The following is a 15,939-nucleotide window of genomic DNA, read 5'->3' on the forward strand; positions in this document are numbered from 1 at the left end:
GAATTGGTTTTGGGGGTGGCCAAAGAAATATACCTGCTGGAGCGCGTGCTACAGGTGGGTGCTGCTATGGTGACCAGCGAGCTGAGATAAGGGGGGACTTTACCTAGCAGGGTCTTGTAGATGACCTGGAACCAGTGGGTTTGGCGATGAGTATGAAGCGAGGGCCAGCAAACGAGAGTGTACAGGTCGCAGTGGTGGGTAGTATATGGGCTTTGGTGACAAAACGGATGGCACTATGATAGACTGCATCCAATTTATTGAGTAGGGTATTGGAGACTATTTTGTAAATGACATCGCCGAAGTCGAGGATCGGTAGGATGGTCAGTTGTACAAGGGAATGTTTGGCAGCATGAGTGAAGGATGCTTTGTCGCAAAATAGGAAGCCAATTCTAGATTTAACTTTGGATTGGATATGTTTGATGTGAGTCTGGAAGGAGAGTTTACAGTCTAACCATACACCTAGGTATTTGAAGTTGTCCACATATTCTAAGTCGGAACCGTCCAGAGTAGTGATGTTGGACAGGTGGGCAGGTGCAGGCAGCGATCGGTTGAAGAGCATGCATTTAGTTTTACTTGTATTTAAGAGCAATTGGAGGCCACGGAAGGAGAGTTGTATGGCATTGAAGCTCACTGGAGGGTTGTTTACACAGTGTCCAGAGAAGGGCCAGAAGTATACGGAATGGTGTCGTCTGCGTAGAGCTGGATCAGAGACTCACCTGCAGCAAGAGCGACATCATTGATGTATACAGAGAAGAGAGTCGGTCCAAGAATTGAACCCTGTGGCACCCCCATAGAGACTGCCAGAGGCCCGGACAACAGGCCCTCCGATTTTTCACACTGAACTCTATCAGAGAAGTAGTTGGTGAGGCAATTGCGAGGCAATCATTTGAGAAACCAAGGCTATCGAGTCTGCCGATGAGGATGTGGTGATTGACAGAGTTGAAAGCCTTGGCCAGGTCAATGAACACGGCTGCACAGAATTGTTTCTTATCGATCGATGGTGGTTAAGATAACGTTTAGGACCTTGAGCGTGGCTGAGGTGCACCCATGACCAGCTCTGAAACCAGATTGCATAGCGGAGAAGGTATGGTGGGATTAGAAATGGTCGGTAATCTGTTTGTTGACTTGGCTTTCGAAGATCTTAGAAAGGCAGGGTAGGATAGATATAGGTCTGTAGCAGTTTGGGTCAAGAGTGTCCCCCCCTTTGAAGAGGGGGATGACCGCAGCTGCTTTCCGATCTTTGGGAATCTCAGACGACACGAAAGAGAGGTTGAACAGGCTAGTAATAGGGGTGGCAACCATTTCGGCAGATAATTTTAGAAAGAAAGGGTCCAGATTGTCTAGCCCGGCTGATTTGTAAGGGTCCAGATTTTGCAGCTCTTTCAGAATATCAGCTGACTGGATTTGGGAGAAGGAGAAATGGGGAAGGCTTGGGCGAGTTGCTGTGGGGGGTACAGTGCTGTTGACCACGGTAGGGGTAGCCAGGTGGAAAGCATGGCCAGCCGTAGAGAAATGCTTATTGAAATTCTCAATTATAGTTGATTTATCAGTGGTGAAAGTGTTTCCTATCTTCAATGCAGTGGGCAGCTGGGAGGAGGTATTCTTATTCTCCAAGAACATTTTTGAGTTTGTGTTGCAGGAAGCAAATTTCTTCTTGAAAAAGCTAGCCGTGGCTTTCCTAACTGCCTGTGTATATTGGTTTCTAGCTTCCCTGAAAAGTTGCATATCACGGGGGCTGTTCGATGCTAATGCAGAATGCCATATGATGTTTTTGTGTTGGTTAAGGGCAGTCAGGTCTGGAGAGAACCAAGGGTTCTGTTCCTGGTTCTACATTTCTTGAATGGGGCATGCTTATTTTAGATGGTGAGGAAAGCTTTTTTGTAAATAACCGGTGAAAATCATCCACACAGGATGATGCTGCCACCAAAACGCTTCACTGTGGGGATGATATTTTCGGAGTGATGAGAGGTGTTGGGTTTGCACCAGACATAGCGTTTTCCTTGATGGCCAAAAAGCTACATTTTAGTCTCATCTGACCAGATTATCTTCTTCCATATGTGCCGCTTGCTTGGTAGTGTCCCTTGCTTAGTGGTGTTGCAGACTCTGGGGCCTTTCAGAACAGGTGTATATATTGAGATCATGTGACAGATCATGTGACACTTAGATTGCACACAGGTGGACTTTATTTAACTAATTGGTTGCACCAGATCTTATTTAGGGACTTCATAGCAAAGGGCGTGAATACGTATGCACGCACCACTTTTCCGTTTTTTGTTGTTTTTAATTTTTGGAAACAAGTAATTTTTTAAATTTCACTTCACCAATTTTGACTATTTTGTGTATGTCCATAAAAATACATTTAAATTAAAGGTTGTAATGCAACAAAATAGGAAAAACGCCAAGGGGGATGAATAGTTTTGCAAGGCACTTGTCACGACTCCCCTTCCCGTTCAGGTGGCGCTCGGCGGTCGTCGTCACCGGCCTACTAGCTGCCACTAATTCTTTCCTCCCTCTCCTTGTCTGTTTATTGGTTACACCTGTTGTTTATTTGGTGATTAGTTGGGCTTTATTAGCCAGCCGGCCCGCCTGCTCTTTGTGCGGGATTGTTTGTGTGACTAGTGTGCACATTTGAGGTTAACGTGTTTCCTGTTCGTGGGTTTTTGCTGGACTGCTTTAGTCCCCGTGTTTGGGGCATTTGTTTTGTGTGCGCCCTGTGTTTTCGTGGGGAGGCTTATGTTCGCCGTTTGTGCATTAAATAGCACTACCCTAAACTCTCTGCTTCCTGCGCCTGACTTTGCACCCACTACACCCAGATCGTTACAGAATCCTGCACCTTATAATGGAGTCAGCAGGATCAGCGGCCCACCCTCTCCCATCGATGGAGGAACGTGTTCTCCACCACACCACCGTACCCCATCGGATCGGATCCGCCATGGACCAAATGATGGAGAGAATGGACTGATGGGAGAGGAGGGGTCTCCTCCTCCTCCAGGTGTTGGCACACGCGGACCCCTCTCTAGCATTCATAGTGGAGGTGGACGCGTCCGAGGCTGGGGTGGGTGCCGTGCTATCACAGCGCTCGGGTACGGGACCAAAACTCCGGCCCCTGCTCTTTCTTTTCAAGGAAGCTCAGTCCAGCGGAGCGTAACTATGATGTTTGGGACCGGGAGTGGTTAGCGGTGGTCAGGGCTCTGAAGGTGTGGAGACATTGGCTTGAGGGGGCTAAGCACCCCTTTCTCATCTGGAACGACCACCAGATACTGGAGTATATTCGGGCAGCTAGGAGACTGAACCCACGTCAGTCAAGGTGGGCCATGTTCTTCACCCGATTCCATTTTACGTTGTCGTATAGACCAGGCTCCCAGAACGTAAAGGCTGATGCACTGTCCCGCCTTTACGACACGGAGGATCGGTCCACCGAGCCTACTCCCATCCTTTCCACCTCGAGGCTGATGGCACCAGTGGTATGGGAGGCGGACTCGGACATCGAGCGGGCGTTACGGGCGGAGCCCGCGCCTCCTCAGTGTCTGGCTGGGCGGAAGTTCATGCCGCTTGGTGTCTGGGACCAACTGATTCGGTGGGCTCACATCGTACCCTTCTCGGGTCACCCTGGGGTGGCAAGAACAGTGGGGGGCCTCCGGGAGAAGTATTGGTGGCCCACTTTGGCTAGGGACGTTAGGGTTTATGTCTCTTCTTGTTCGGTATGCGCCCAGAGTAAGGCTCCTAGGCACCTTCCTAGAGGGAAGTTACAACCCCTCCCCGTTCCACAACGTCCATGGTCTCACCTATCCGTAGATTTTCAGACCGATCTCCCCCCGTCTCAGGGGAACACTACGGTTTTGGGGATTGTGGATTGGTTCTCTAAGTTCTGCCGTCTTCTCCCGTTGCCCGGTCGCCCTACAGACTGCGGAGGCATTATTCACCCACGTCTTCCGGCACTACCGGGTGCCGGAGGACATCGTCTCTGATCGGGGTCCCCAGTTCACATCCCGGGTATGGAGGGCGTTCATGGAGCGTCTGGGGGTCTCGGTCAGCCTGACCTCCGGTTATCACCCTGAGAGTAATGGGCAGGTGGAGAGAGTGAACCAGGAGGTGGGTAGGTTTCTGCGGTCGTATTGCCAGGACCGGCCAAGGGAGTGGGCGAGATACATCCCCTGGGCTGAGATGGCCCAGAAATCACTACTCCACTCTTCTACTAACGTGTCCCCATTTCAGTGCGTGTTGGGGTACCAGTCGATCCTGGCTCCATGGCATCCGAGCCAGACCGAGGCTCCTGCGGTGGAGGGGTGGGTGCAGCGCTCCAAGGAGACCTGGAGGGCCGTCCAGGAATCCCTCCAACAAGCCAGTGGATGGCAGAAGAGGAGTGCTGACCGCCACCGCAGTGAGGCCCCCGTGTTTGAACCGGGGGACAGGGTCTTGCTCTCGACCCGAAACCTACCCCTCTGCTTGCCCTGCCGGAAGCTGGGGCCGCAGTGTGTAGGGCCCTTCAAAGTCCTGAGGAGAATAAATGAGGTGTGTTATCGATTACAACTCCCTTCCTATTATCGTATTAACCCCTCGTTTCATGTGTCTCTCCTCAAGCCGGTGGTAGCTGGTCCAGTGCAGGACGGTGAGGTGCCTGCAGTACCTCGTGGACTGGGAGGGGTACGATCCGGAGGAGAGGTGCTGGGTACCGGTGGGGGACATTTTGGATCCGTCAATGTTGAGGGATTTCCATCGCCTCCATCCGGATCGCCCTGCGCCTCGCCCTCCGGGTACTGTCACGACTCCTACCGAAGGTGGCTCCCCTCCCGTTCGGGTGGCGCTTGGCGGTCGTCGTCACCGGCCTACTAGCTGCCACTGATTCTTTCCTCCCCCTCCTTGTCTGTTTATTGGTTACGTCTGTTGTTTATTTGGTGATTAGAAGGGCTTTATTAGCCAGCCGGCCCGCCTGCTCTTTGTGCGGGATTGTTTGTGACTAGTGTGCACGATTGAGGTTTACGTGTTTCCTGTTCTTGGGTTTTTGCCGGACTGTTTTAGTCCCCGTGTTTGGGGCATTTGTTTTGTGTGCGCCCTGTGTTTTCGTGGGGTGGCTTATGTTCGCCGTTTGTGCATTAAATAGCACTACCCTGAACTCTCTGTTTCCTGCGCCTGACTTCGCACCCACTACACCCAGATCGTTACAGCACTGCATATTCAATACAATTCCCGAGTTGATTTAAAACGTATCTTTAACCCTTCATCATGGTTGGTATCTTGACAGATTTGTCCAAAATCATGTGACATGAAGGTGAAAAGCTTCAAGTTCTTCAGCAACAGCGTCTCTTCAACCTCTGGAGGCTGAAGAAATTCAGCTTGGCCTCTAAGACCCTCAAAAACTTTTACAGATGCACCATTGAGAGCATCCTGTCAGGCTGCATCACCGCTTGGTATGGCAATTGCACTGCTCTCAACCGCAGGGCTCTCCACAGGGTGGTGCGTTCTGCCCAGCTCTTCTCCGGGGGCACACTGCCTGACCTCCATGACACCTAGAGCACCCGATGTCACAGGAAGGTCAAAAAGATCATCAAGGACATCAACCACCCGAGCCACGGCCTGTTCACCCCGCTATCATCCAGAAGGCGAGGTCAGTACAGGTGCATCAAAGCTGGGACCGAGAGACTAAAAACCAGCTTCTATCTCAAGGCCATCAGACTGTTAAATAGCCATCACTAGCCAGCCTCCACCCAGTACCCTGCCCTTCACTAGCTGGCTATCACCCGGGTACTCATTCCTGGACCTTAGAGGCTGCTGCCCTATGGACATAGACATAAAATCACTGGTCACTTTAGTAATAGAACACTGGTCACTTTAATAATGTTTCCATCATGTTTTACTCATGCCATGCTATTCAACTATTGCTTTATATACAGTATGCTATTCTATCCTACATATTCTGCAGATATTCTAAATAGCTTACACTGCACCAAGAGCCCAGCGTCAAGCCTTCTTGTGAGCAAACTCATGTTTTTAAAGTTACATTTTCTAGCGAACTGGTTCAATTGAAAGGATGGCAAGGCTGTTCAACCTGTCTTGGCAGATTGTAGATCTTAGGTAGTTCTTTATAAGTTTCAGCTTACTGAAGGTACGTTCACCTCCAGACCATCTGAAAAAGTGGCACCACATATTGTCTTTACTTTTTTTTAAACTTAATTTTCAAATCCATCTGTGAGATCTTTGGAGTACTTGTTTCTCAATTTGTGGCAAGATACATTTAGAAAAATTACTGAAAATTACATTTGTGTAAGTATTGGATGAAAGCTCCTTGCATATAGCTGCAATCGTGTGGAACCGCATGTCCAAATGACTGATTATACTATCCAGAGCCACATAAAACACTGTGTTGCGAAATCCAGTTTCTGGTGGCTCCTCTGTTCACTGTCAAACTGAGTAGTTACACCCATTTAATTTGCCACCATGGAGGCTTCTGCCAGAAGAGTGTCCCATTGATTACGCAGAGCCTGTATTTCTTCCTGTATTGTTTTAATGTGAGCTGCTTCAGTGTCCAGACTAAGGAATTAGGCTTCTATTCTCAATACACTGCAACATTTTTACCCAGAAAGTGAGCAGGAAAGACATTAAGTAGCTTTTCAGACCTTTTGGCTCAGATTTGGTTTCGTTTGTCAGGCTGTATGTAGCAAGAAGCATGCCTAGGGCCTTGATGATAGACGGTAAATTAGTTGGCACTGGTCGGATCGCAGCAATAAGCACACTCCATCGTGTGTCTGAAAGGCAGAAGACAGCAGCCAGTCTTTCCTTGAGAATGGTCTATCGCTCTGGGCTGGCACTGAACAGATTGTAAAGACGATTCACACAGCCAAAAAAGGTTGATACTTCTGGGCACGAATGAGATGCATGTACACCCACAAGATTAATAGTATGGGATGCACAAGGTGAGTATGTGGCCAGTGGATTATTTTGCAGTATGTGTGCTTGAACTCCCTTCACTTTCCCTGACATATTTGCACCATTATCACAGCCTTGACCACATCAATCTGCTGTGTCAATACCATGCCCTTCCAATGCACTCAAAATAATTTCAGAAGATTCACTGCCTGTCTTTCTAGCAAAGTCATTAAATTCAAGAAAACGTTCACCATTCACCTATTTCCTGAACACTATCTTTGTGTACATATCTCACCAATAATACATTTTGCTCAGTATGGGAAATGTCTGAAGTTGCATCACATATAACCGAGTAATAGATTGCATCTTCTCTTTCATAAAGTATTGTTTTCAAAAACCCTTTCACCACATATTCCTATTAGCTAATTTTGTCGCTCAGGGCTGAAGTAATGAGTCAGTCGTGCTCCTTTCTTTTTGACCCTGACTTTCTGTAAGTGCTCACGTAATAGCAGGTCAAAATTTAACAACAGTTCACATAAGCCTAGGTAATGTCCATTATGCACATCAGGAAGATTGAGTTATTTCCCCTGTAAATGGCAGATTCCTAGATGCTAAGTATAGTGTCGCATCCAAAATTCTAGAAGTGCTCTGTTTTTATACATTTCTGACTGGATTTGTTTCTGCAGCTGACTGTCTATACAGTACCTGTAGCTGTTGTTACGCTATGCTGCACATTTTTCAATTTCTAGTAACAGTTCTTGTGAGACACACCATCCTCATGCTCTGGTAGTTTGTCAGACATTCTCCGCCATGTCACTGATGATATCTTATAGCCATCCTTACTGTTCAGAGAGCTGGGTGATGGTTTACTTTTCTCATGAGGAAAAATAACACATGGAATGCAATATAATGCCTTTACACTATAAGCCAGTCTCTCTGCACATTTTCTCTTACATTTGCTGTCTTAATGTACTGTAAATAGTTGGGGAGTGGCTTGCCTTCTGAGTCTGGGGGCATAATTTTATACAGTTCTGTCTCCTCTTTCATGGTCTTGTACTTTCTCTGGCCACAGTGCTGGATCATCTAAAACCTCATCTTCCTCACTTCGAATCTATCCATACTCTTCCTTTCCCTTATTACTTGCTTGTACTCCTTCACTGGCACTGCTGCTATTCTTTAACTCTTCCTCCTCCCTGCTCTCCTCTGCATCAGTCTGTCTGGCAGCTTTCTGCTGAGATTCTGCCTACCTGGGGCTCTCTAGGCACTAGGAAGTGAGTAAACAAAGGGAATTTTAGGTTTAATGTTCGCTCCTACAAAGGTTACCATACTAAAAATCTACTACTGAAAGAAAACACTTTTTAATAGTATACATATCAAATAGAATACGTATTTAAGTCCTCATGTGCCTAACTTTACAATTTAAAAATGGTCTATGTATGCTGCTGCAGCCACAAAACAACTGCCTCACTTCCAAGGTCATGTAACGATTCTCGTGGGTTGAAGAAGGAGACCAAGGTGCAGCGTGGTAGGCGTTCATGATTTTTAATAAACTGAACACCACAACAAAATAACAAAGTAGAAAAAATGAAAGCGCACAGTTCTGTCAGGCAACAAAACAGCTAAACAGAAAATAACTCCCCACAAAACCCAAACGGAAAATCACAACTTATATATGATCCCCAATCAGAGACAACGATAGACAGCTGCCTCTGACTGGGAACCACACATGGCAAAAACAACAAAGAAATAGAAAACATAGAAACAGAAAACATAGAATGCCCACCCTAATCACACCCTGACCTATCCAAAAATAGAGAAATAAAAGTCTCTCTAAGGTCAGGGCGTGACAGGTCCGCTGTTTCAACTTCATGTTGTAGACACACATTGGGATCTTTGCCTACAGCAGTAGTTGTAGAAGTAGCATCTACAGTATGGATAGGTATATCACGTATGAAGGTAAGACGCAGATGCAGACCACGTCGAATAAGCAATAGTTTAATATTCCAACAGGGGCAGGCAATAAACAGATCAAGGTAGGCAGGGGTCAGTAAACCAGAGGTGGGGCAACGGTACCGGGCGGCAGTCAGGGTAAGGCAGAGGTCGGTGGTCCAGAGGGGGGCAAATCTACAGGTCAGCAGGTAGGCTCAGGGGCAGGCAGAAAGGTCAGGCAGGCCTTAAAAAAGTGAATCGGTGGCGGCTAGAAAACTGGTGACGTCGACCACCCAACGCACTTACTTACCACTCAAATCCTTCTCCTTGCTTTTTTTTCGACGCCCTTGACTGTGGTTGAAGAGGGTGCAACAGGTCAGCACCGCAGAAGTAAATGTCTGTTGGCTTTTCATAGCCGAGCATTCAGAGTTTGAGACAGCAGGTGCAGTAGAGAGAGAGAGTCGATGGAACAGGTCAGGGTTCCATAGCGGCAGGCAAAACAGTTGAAACTGGACCAACAGCACGACCAGGTGGACTGTGGACAGCAAGGAGTCATCAGGCCAGGTAGTCCTGAGGCATGGTCCTAGGACGTAGGTCCTCCGGGAGGGGAGGGAGAGCGAGAGAGAGAGAATCACACAGGACACAGGAGAATTACACCAGATATAATAGACTGACCCTAGCCAACCGACACATAAACTATTTCAGAATAGCTACTGGAGGCTGAAACAGGAGGGGTCAGGAGACACTGTGGCCTCGTCCAATGATACTCCCGGACAGGGCCAACCAGGCAGGATTTAACCCCACCCACTTTGCCAAAGCCCAGCTCTCTACACCAGGGATATCCTCATACCACCAACTTACTACCCTGAGACAAGGCCAGGTATAGCCCAAGAAGATCTCCCCCACGGCACGAACCCAAGATGGCGCCAACTCGGACAGGAAAATTACGTAGCCTACTTGAACTTGAATTTGGAGCTCAGAAATTCAAGTACTGGAATAGACTTGCCATGAAAAGCAGAAATTTCCTCAATTTAGTGCTTGAAAAGTCCTTGTAATTATTGTAGCCAATTTCTAAGTTCTACTCCTCCCTTATAATTATCTGTGATTTCATTTTTTATCTGTTTTCCGCCACTGTGTGCTACTCAGTTGCGGTAAAACCATGTGAGGTTATTATGACGACAACATATTATGTGAGGTTATTATGACGACAACATAAAAATTGTGATATTAATGCTTCCGCTATTCATCTCTTTATTATGTGTACCTGCGTCGGCCACATAGGCTACAGAAAAATTGCAATGCAAGCATCCAATCTATTTTGTAAGGCAATGTCCACATTATTCTCACATATTTTAGAATGTAATAATAATTTGAATATCAAGGCCTAAAAAATGCATTATTCCTAAAGTGGTAATGACCAGTTTCAGGAAACTAGGCGTATGTCGCGGGTCACTACTTCATAGGAGAGCCGTTTGAACGTAAACTTTTTTTTTTAATCAAATGTTTTTTGGGGGCAGAAATGCCTTCTCGAGCATGTGAACTTTCATGTGCCTTAATATCAAACTTGTATGCAATCTGTAAATACAAATACAATTGTTAAATTACAAGCCTAGTTGGTTTAGATAATGAGTGGGCTGGACCTGCCAAGAGATGAGTTTGGGTCGATCTTCCAAACACCACCATTCTGTCTATTTGAGCTGGCCCGTGGATTTTTTTCAAATGTATCGTGTATTAAAACTGCATATGTGTTGCTCTCCACTATCTGGAGGATGGAGTTTTGAAATCAGTGGAATTCAAGTATGATAGCTAAGGAGATGGAGAAAACACATGTCTCCAAATTACAGCCCACAATGACTGACCACAACGACACAACTGCTGACCACAATCACATACCTGCTTACCACATGTCACAACTTCCGCCAAAGTTGGCTCCCCTGCCTGTTCGGGCGGTGCTCGGCGGTCGTCGTCACCGTCCTACTAGCCACTACCGATCCCTTTTTCGTTTGTTGGTTTTGTCTTATTAGTTTCACCTGTGTGTATTTTAGTTTAATTAGCGTCCTTATATATAGTAGGTTGTCCCGCCCTTGTTTTGTGCGGGACTGTTTTTGTTACTCTGTTGTATGGTGGTATTCGTGTATGTATTCTCCGGACTATTTTGGTCCTGTGTTTGGGCTGGTCAATTGTATGCGCCCTGTGTGTTGGCGTGACCGTTTTGTGCGCCGGAGAATAAATTGACAATCTACTGAACCCTGCTCTCTGCGCCTGATTCCACCCACCACTCCTAGTATCTCGTGACAGAATCCCGCACCCGCAATGGAATCAGCAGGAGCAGCCACGTCTCTTCTCCCATCGATGGAGGAGAGGGTCCTCCATCACACCATTGGATTGGTTCGGCCATGGACCAAATGATGGAGAGGATGGATCGATGGGAGAGGAGTGGCCTTCCCACCTCATCTCCAGCACCCCCTCCTTCAGCACCTCCTGTTCCTGCAACCACATCTGGCTCCGGGGCTCTTCGGCTGACGCTCCCACGGGAGTATGACGGAACGGCGGCTGGGTGCCAGGGTTTCCTTCTCCAACTGGAACTGTACCTGGCTACCATGCGTCCTGCTCCTTCCGGAGAGGAGAGCGTGAGCGCCCTCGTCTCCTCTTTGACTGGGCAAGCCCTCGAGTGGGCCAATGCAGTGTGGAATGGTCCGGACTCGGCAAGGGATAATTACCCAGAGTTCACCCGCCGAGCTGTGTTTGACCATCCACCAGAGGGTCGGACGGCGGGTGAACGGCCGTTCCACCTGCGTCAGGAGACGAGGAGCGTACAGGACTTTGCCCTGGAGTTCAGGACCTTGGCCGCAGGAGCAGGGTGGAACGACAGGGCCTTGATAGATCATTTCCGATGCAGTCTCAGGGAGGACGTCCGCAGGGAGCTGGCATGTCGGGACACCACCTTCACACTGGATGAACTCATTGACTTGGCTATCCGTCTCGACAACCTGCTGGCTACCCGCGGGCGTTCAGATCAGGTCCTGTCGTTTCCACTTCCCAGCCCTCCTGCCCCTATCCCTATTGAATTAGGAGGGGCGGCTTCGAGGGGGACCGGAGGAGGAGTGTCCTCCTGCACCAGTTGTGGTCGACGAGGGCACACTTCCTAGGAGTCACGTGTATCCATTGTCCCAGGAGGAGATGGTAGAGATGGAAACATATGTTGCTGAATCGCTGGGACAGGGGTACATTCGGCCCTCCGCATCACCCGTCTCCTCGAGCTTCTTTTTTGTGAAGAAGAAGGATGGAGGTCTGCGTCCGTGCATTGATTATAGAGGTCTAAATTCCATCACAGTGGGGTTTAGTTATCCACTACCTCTCATCGCTATGGCAGTGGAATCATTTCACGGGGCGCGCTTCTTCACAAAACTGGACCTGAGGAGCGCGTATAATCTGGTGCGTATCGTACCGCGTCATGCCATATGGGTTGAAGAATGCTCCAGCCGTCTTCCAATCCTTCGTAGATGAGATTCTCCGAGACCTGCTCGGGCAGGGAGTGGTAGTGTACATCGATGACATCTTGATCTATTCTGCCACACGCGCGCCACATGTGTCTCTGGTGCATAAGGTACTTGGGCGACTGCTGCAGCATGACCTGTATTGCAAGGCGGAGAAATGTGAGTTTTTCAAACAGTCCGTTTCCTTCCTGGGGTATCGTATTTCCACCTCCAGGGTGGTGATGGAGGATGACCGTGTTACAGCCGTGCGTAATTGGCCGACTCCGACCACGGTGAAAGAAGTGCAGCGGTTTTTAGGGTTTGCCAATTACTACCGGAGGTTTATCCGGTGTTTTGGTCAGGTGGCTGCTCCCATCACCTCACTGCTGAAGGGAGGACCGGTGCGCTTGCGTTGGTCAGCAGAGGCGGGCAAAGCTTTCAGTCGTTTGAAAGAGCTGTTCACCAATGCGCCCGTGTCGGCGCATCCGGACCCCTCTTTAGCTTTCATTGTGGAGGTGGATGCGTCCGAGGCGGGGGTCGGGGCCGTGCTATCCCAGCGCTCGGGCGTGCCACCCAAGCTCCGCCCGTGTGATTTATTTTCGAGCAAGCTCGGTCCAGCGGAGCGAAACTATGACATGGGGGACCGGGAGTTGTTAGCTGTAGTCAAGGCTCTGAAGGTGTGGAGACATTGGCTTGAGGGGGCGAAACACCCTTTTCTCATCTGGACTGACCATCGTAATCTCGAGTATATCCGGGCAGCGAGGAGACTAAATCCACGTCAGGCTAGATGGGCCATGTTTTTTACCAGGTTTCGGTTTACCATCTCATACCGGCCAGGCTCCCAAAACACCAAAGCCGACGCGCTGTCCCGCCTCTATGATACCGAGGAGCGGTCCGTTGAGCCAACTCCCATTATTCCACCGTCATGTCTCGTGGCACCGGTGGTATGGGAGGTGGACGCGGAGATAGAGGAGGCCTCACGGTTAGAGCCGGGATAAGCTGATCCGGTGGGCTCATACTCTCCCCTCCTCGGGTCATCCTGGCATCGAGAAGACAGTGCGGAGTCTTAGAGGGAGATACTGGTGGCCCACGCTGGCTAAAGACGTGAGATTTTATGTCTCCTCCTGCTCAGTGTGTGCTCAGAGCAAGGCTCCTCGGCACCTGCCTAGAGGGAAGTTACAACCCCTCCCCGTTCCACAACGGCCGTGGACACACTTATCGATAGACTTTCTTACCGACCTTCCCCGGTCCCAGGGAAGTACTACAATCCTGGTCGTTGTGGATCGGTTTTCTAAGTCCTGTCGTCTCATTCCGTTGCCCGGTCTCCCTACGGCCCTGCAGACTGCGGAGGCCTTGTTTACCCATGTTTTCCGGCACTATGGGGTGCCTGAGGACATCGTTTCTGATCGGGGTCCCCAATTCACGTCCAGAGTGTGGAGGGCGTTTATGGAGAGACTGGGGGTCTCGGTCAGCTTAACCTCAGGTTTTCACCCCGAGAGTAATGGGCAGGTGGAGCGCTTAAACCAGGATGTGGGCAGGTTTCTGCGGTCCTATTGCCGGGACTGGCCTGGTGAGTGGGCACGGTATGTTCCTTGGGCTGAACTCACTCAGAACTCCCTACGCCACTCCTCAACTAACTTGTCCCCTTTTGAGTGTGTGTGTTAGGTTACGAGCCGGTCCTGGCCCCATGGCATCAGAGCCAGACCGAGGCTCCTGCGGTGGAGGAATGGGTACAGCGCTCCAAGGACGCCTGGAAAGCCGTTCAGGATTCGCTAAGGTTAGCGGGAGAACAGCAGAAGAGGAGCGCTGACCACCACCGCAGTGAGGCCCCCGTGTTTGCACCGGGGGACAGGGTCTGGCTCTCGACCCAAAACCTGCCTCTCCACCTGCCCTGTCGGAAGCTGGGGCCGCAGTGTGTGGGGCCGTTCAAAGTCCTGAGGAGAATAAACGAGGTGTGTTACAGGTTACAACTTACTAGGTATTACCGTATTAACCCCTCGTTTCATGTGTCTCTCTTCAGGCCGGTGGTGGCTGGACCCCTGCAAGAAGGTGAGGTGCCTGAGGTCCCTCCGCCCCCTCTGGACATCGAGGGGTCCCCGGCGTACACGGTTCGGGGCATTCTGGATTCGAGACGCCGGGTGGGGGGCCTACAGTACCTCGTGGACTGGGAGGGGTACGGTCCGGAAGAGAGATGCTGGGTTCCGGTGGGGGACATTTTGGACCCACCGCCTCCACCCGGATCGCACCTCGCACCTCGTCCTCCGGGTCATCCTCGAGGCTGGTGGCGGCGCACTGCAGGGGCGCGCGTCGGGGGGGGGGGGGGGGGTACTGTCACGACTTCCACAGAAGTTGGCTCCCCTGCTGTTGATGTTCAATTACTGGAGAGTTGATACCAAATCACGGACGCTGGACAGAGTGGATTTCAGTTGTAACAAAAGGCAGTTTTAATGAGTCAAAAGATATCTTGTCCTGCCGTTTTACGTGCACGGACCTAGTTCATATAACTCATTAAGTGAGTCAGGTGAAAAAGGGACCTAGACATTGGTCACAGCAGATTTTATACATAGAATGATGTAGGTGGAGTCTTGTCGTGGTGGTCTTCTGACTGGTCCTGAAGAGTTGGAGGCGGGCCTGCTCCAGCCAGAGCAGGAGCCTCATTGGTGCACAGAAGAGTCTTGTTCTGAGCACCCAACCAGTAGAGGGCGTTGAGATGTGTGTTTATACAAGGAGATATTTGTGTGTCTGGAAATCTGATACAGGAGAGCAGAGGGGGTCGTGAAAGAAGAGAACAGAGGGGGTCAGTTTTATGGCTGGGTGTATGTGTTCTTGCGATGGAATGTCTTTGTTTCCTGGGGTGGTAAGACAACAGAGCTGAGAGGGGGTAGTTTTATTGCTGGGTGAGGAGCTGGTTCCTGTTTTAGCAGGGGTAAGTAAGATGACTTGAGTCAGGCGGTTTGGCTTGGCGCTGTATAATATATGAGCTATGTGTATGACTGTTTACATATATATATATATATATGTGACACTGCCTCTTCGGGCGGTGCTCTGTGGTCGTCGTCACCGTCCTACTAGCCACTACCGATCCCTTATTTATTTGTTTGTTGGTTTTGTCTTATTAGTTTCACCTGTGTGTATTTTAGTTTAATTAGCGTCCTTATATATATAGTAGGTTGTCCCGCCCTTGTTTTGTGCGGGATTGTTTTTGTTACTCTGTTGTATGGTGGTTTTCGTGTATGTATTCTCCGGACTATTTTGGTCCTGTGTTTGGGCTGGTCAATTGTATGTTGGCGTGACCGTTTTGTGCGCCGGAGAATAAATTGACAATCTACTGAACCCTGCTCTCTGCACCTGATTCCACCCACCACTCCTAGTATCTCGTGACACCACAACTACTGACCACACAACTACTGAACCCAAAAACTACTGACCACAACCATATAACTACAGACCACAACTACTGACGACAAACACAAAACTACTGGAACAATAGGTAAATTACTGACCAGAATTATTGACCACAACTACTGACCTAACCTACTGACCACAACTAAACAACTAATGGTCACAACGGCCCAACTACTCACCACACAACAACTGACCACTACTAATGTGAACAACAACACAATTACAGAACATGACTACTGACCACAACAACACAACTTGACCATAA

The sequence above is a fragment of the Oncorhynchus mykiss genome, chromosome 16 (assembly GCF_013265735.2).
Source record: "Oncorhynchus mykiss isolate Arlee chromosome 16, USDA_OmykA_1.1, whole genome shotgun sequence".
Lineage (NCBI taxonomy): Eukaryota > Metazoa > Chordata > Actinopteri > Salmoniformes > Salmonidae > Oncorhynchus > Oncorhynchus mykiss.